Source organism: Geospiza fortis, unplaced genomic scaffold (assembly GCF_000277835.1).
Source record: "Geospiza fortis unplaced genomic scaffold, GeoFor_1.0 scaffold110, whole genome shotgun sequence".
Taxonomy (NCBI): domain Eukaryota; kingdom Metazoa; phylum Chordata; class Aves; order Passeriformes; family Thraupidae; genus Geospiza; species Geospiza fortis.
The window spans coordinates 11,576-16,373 of NW_005054593.1; positions in this window are offsets into that span (position 1 = coordinate 11,576).

A 4,798-nucleotide genomic window follows, 5' to 3' on the forward strand; every position below is an offset into this window, starting at 1 on the left:
TGCGAGTCGCCCACAGGCAGCCGCGCAGCACACCCGGCCCCAGCGCCCCTGCCCTGTCACAGCCTGGCTCCGTGCCTCAGTTTCCCCGGGTCAATCAGAGCCAGGGGGGCTGTTGGAGGACAAAGGTTTTCTTCACCTCCAACGCCGCTTCGCTTCCCCATTCACAGGACAGCCGAAATCACTGATTCAGACTCATCACACACGGGGACAGACCCAGGGCTGTGACAGCGCCCTCCTCCCGCTCTCATCCCAGACGCTCTGAACTTTTGCGCGTCCTTTTCTCTCCTTCACTTGCTTTCCCTGCAGCACTCCCGTCCCCCGGCAGCAGGGGCTGCATCTCTCCGACCCTCCCTGAGCCTCTCCAGGGCTGCAGGTTCCCCCGAGGCGCAGCATTCCTCCTGGGAATGCCCAGGCACCTCTCCCACCGCCAGCCCCCTGTGCTGGCCCCCAGCGCTATGGCTGACCAGCACCCCCCACCCCCAAGACTTTCCCAGCCAAACACACTCAGTGATTCATCGGAAATGATTAAGTTTTTTCCCCAGGAGATCAGTTGCTTAAAATGGCAATGCTGGGCAGAGATAAGGCTGAGAGCCCTCGAGCTGCTGCTGGACACGGGAGGCCTCCTCCCTTTGCTGGGAAGAACAAGTGCAAGGGAGCTGTGCCATCATCCACAGGATGCTTGGGAGCTGCTCTCCGGCCTCACAGCCTCAGTTTTGGGATGCTCTCACACCTCATGGCAGGAGCTCCCTGTCTCTGGTGGGGAAATCCACCCTGAGTGGGTACCCCGGGCTCAGGGACTCCCTGACAATGTTCTGACTTTTTCCCTCCCTCCAAAGGGCAGGATGCAGCACCGGAGGAGCCTCAGGCTCTGCTCTCCTTGGAGCAGGGAAAGGGATTTTCCACTTGGCACAAAACACCCCTCAAATGCCACCCCTCAAATGCCACCCTGAGAAGGAAGGAGGCCCACGGGAAAGCATCCACCCAAACTCAAACAAACAAAGCGGGGAGAGCTCGGCTGACACGCCCCTGGTGCATTTTGTTCTGGGGCTAACTTCTATTCCGCGTTAAAAATAAAGCAGAACGTTGCTAAGAAAACCTCTGCAGAAAATTCCCAGCAGTTGGAAAGGGCAATGCCACTCCCTGGGGAAAACAGCCTGGGGAGCATGCCACCCTCAGGCAGGCAGCCCCCTGCTCTCGCTGCACGGCTCTGCCTCCAGCTGGTCAGGCTGCAGCCTGCTTCACTTTGAAGGAAACTCGTGCTTTTTCTCCCTAATAAATGAATAATTCTGGGGCAGAGGGGCAGGATTGGAAACCAAGGCATGAACAGATGGCATGAAATCAGCCTGCCACGCTGTGTGTGGCACCCGGCGGGCTCGGGGACTCTGCGTGGGGAGCGTGGCGAGCTGGCCACCTTCATCTCCCCTCCCTGCTGCCTGATCTCACGCCTCCTTGTTTATCTGCTGCCTTAATGGATTTGGCTGCTGTCCCGCTCACAGCGATGCACACGCACCGTGGATGAGGCTCCTGTGTCGCAGTCCCACGCACACAGCTGGGGTGGGGAGCAAGGGAGCAGAGCTCTGGCCCCACCTGAGGCACAGAGCAGCTCCCAGAGCTCCCACTCCCTGGCACGGGAGGGATTTTGGTGCCTGGGCCCCGCAGCTCCCAGCACTCTCCTCCTCCATCCCTCCTGCCACCTCTCAGATGAGGCTGTGCCTGGGCAGGCAGCTCTGCCCCCGGCAGAGGTGAAGCTTTGCCAGTCCCTGGCACAGCTGCTGGAAATCTGGGATGCACAGGACCCTGCCCAGGGCAGGGCTGATTTCCCGGCCTTATCTGAGCATCGCAGGGTGCGGGAATGATCTGCAAGTGTGCAATTACATTTGCCTCCCTCCTCTGGCTCCTGCTGGGCCTGGCTCTCTGCAGCCGGAGGGGAGTGATGGCCAGCACAGAGCCAGGCCTGGGGCTGTGCATCCCAGCACACACCACAGCTCTTCCACCTTTTCCTGCCCTCCCAGACAGATCCCTGCTGATGTGGGGACCTTGGGACGCTGCCAGAGGGAGCTGGCCCAGCGTGGGCTGTGCCTGTGCCTGCGCCTGTCCTGACACGCAGCTCGTGTGTCCCAGGCGGGACGGGGGCCCTGTGCCTTCCCCGAGCCCTGCAGCCAAGCCCAGACGAGCTGGGGTGGGCTCTGGGGGGTGCTTGGGGTGCTCTGTGCCAGCTGCCCCCAGCGAACCCTCACCAGTGCCCATGGGCTGGGGGCTGGCCATGGTGCCCAGGCCTGGGGGCTGGCCCTGGTCCCCACGAGCTGGCCCTGGTCCCCATGACCTGGCCCTGGTGTCAATGGATTGGGGGCTGGCTCTGGTGCCCATGGGCTGGGGGCTCTGGCTCTCTGCAGGTCTCTGGGCTGGATGCAGGGCCGCTGTGCAGGGTGAGAGCCTCTGGCTGTGTCCAGCCAGGCCTGCACCTCTTCACACAACACCGTCAGGGCCGCCAGGGGCCCTGTCCCCGGGGAAGGGATGGGATTCAGGCCAGCTCTGAGCGTTCCCACACCGCCCAGGAGCTCCAGCTGCTCCCCTGCCCCTGCTCCCCTCGCCCTCGGGGCACCTCCTGCCAGTCCCTGCTGCTGCATTTTGGGGAGTTCTGGGGCTTACATCGGGCTTTGCACTCTGGGGTGAGTACAGGAACCCTCCTGGGCTGCCCAGCCTTTGGTTCCCTTCTCCCTGGGTGCCGTGAGGTCACTTTGGGGTACCCCTGCCCTGTCTGGGAGCCCTCTTGGAGTTCTGTGTCCTCCTCGGCTGGAGGAAAACGCCTCCTTCCAGCCCCTTCCTCCTCGGCTTGGCTCCCAGCGGCTCCTTTGTGTCTCCTCTCTCCTTCCTCTGCTCTTGTGCAGGGCCTTTCTGAGGGGATTATTAACCATGGCTACGGGGCCTTTGTTCAGGAGGGGCCGGGAGGGTGGAGAAAGGAAGGACAGGAGCGGAAGGGGGGAAGGAAGGTGGGGTGGGGGGGAAGGGAGGTGACATCTGGATGTCTGTCACAGAGCAGAGCGATTTTTGGAGCAGCTGTGCGGGGGTGGCCGGGGCTCAGCGGATGCACAGCGGTGGCAAAGCCCCAAAAAGGAGCTGAGCTGGCAAGAGTCACCCAGCCCAGCGCAGAGAGAGCTCAGCATCCCGCTCTGGTGATGGTGCTGCTGCTGGCAGAGGACACAAGCAGCACCCCGGGGCTCCAGGACTGGCTTTGAGGGCTGGGTGGTGGCTCACAGGGGCGGCAGGGAAGGCTGTGGAGCTTCCCTTGCTCCCTGCCCAGGGCACTGCGTGCGGCGTTGCTGTGTTCCGTGGGGATGGACAAGGACAGCTGGAGCACGCCTGGGAGAACCTTATCCAGCTGAGAGCCGCTGCCAAGGAAGGCACGGGGAGAAGGAGCCCTGTGCTCCTCCCAGGGCTGTCACTGGGCATCCTGGGGCTGCAGGAGCCGGGTCCAGGGCTGGGCACTGCCCACACAATGGGGCAGAGATGGGGCTGGGGCTGGGCACTGCCCACACAATGGGGCAGAGATGGGTCCAGGGCTGGGAATTCACCCACACAATGGGGCAGAGATGGGTCCAGGGCTGGGCACTGCCCACACAATGGGCCAGAGATGGGTCCAGGGCTGGGCACTGCCCACACAATGGGGCAGAGATGGGGCTGGGGCTGGGCACTGCCCACACAATGGGGCAGAGATGGGTCCAGGGCTGGGAATTCACCCACACAATGGGGCAGAGATGGGTCCAGGGCTGGGCACTGCCCACACAATGGGCCAGAGATGGGTCCAGGGCTGGGCACTGCCCACACAATGGGGCAGAGATGGGTTTGGGGCTGGGAATTCACCCACACAATGGGGCAGAGATGGGTCCAGGGCTGGGAATTCACCCACACAATGGGGCAGAGATGGGTCCAGGGCTGGGCACTGCCCACACAATGGGGCAGAGATGGGTCTGGGGCTGGGCACTGCCCACACAATGGGGCAGAGATGGGTCCAGGGCTGGGAATTCACCCACACAATGGGGCAGATGATGGGTCAGGCTATGGGGTCTGGCATGGGCTGCACAGGGGACAATGAGGCGTCCTGGCCACGCTCACCCAGCACTTGCCAAGGCACGGCTGCCCAGAGGAGCGGGCAGCAGGAGCAGCCCTGCCCTGTGCTCCATCTCACCCGGCTTTTCCGGCTCCCTGCTGCCGAGGAAGGGAGGAGAAGCCGGGATGGGGACGCAGCATCACTCCCTGGGCTTGCCTGCAGGGATCTCTTCCTCCTGGCTGTGTCTGCAGGGCTCCCCCGGGATGGTTCATTAGGATCATCTGCAAGAAAGCCTAATTAGAGATTAGCCCCGGGCTAAAGGCCCAGCTTTGGGGGAGCCCCTCTTTCAGGGGATCCCTTTGGAGGATTTTTGGAAGGTTCTCTATGGAGAGTGGTGAGGGAAACTGAGGACTGACTGGGAGAAGGCAGCAAGCAGGGCACAGTCCCACCAGGGCCCTGGGGAGCGGTGGGGCTGGGCTGGCCAGAGAGGAATTCCTTCTTGCACGACTTTCCCATGGAAGAGGACTTGCCTTTCCCAGGGCTGTCTGGCCGGGCTCCAGGAGGAGATAGATATCCCAGCTCCTGTCGTGGGGAGACACAGAGCCCTCCAGAAACACGGCGAGCAGCCCTCGCGCTCCTGCCCAGGGTGAGCAGTACGAGGGAAGGTTGTGGCTGCCGGGGACAGGGCTGGGCTCCCTCCCTGCAGCTCCAGGTCCTTCCTCAGAGCTGTCCCCAGCAGCCTCGGGTGTT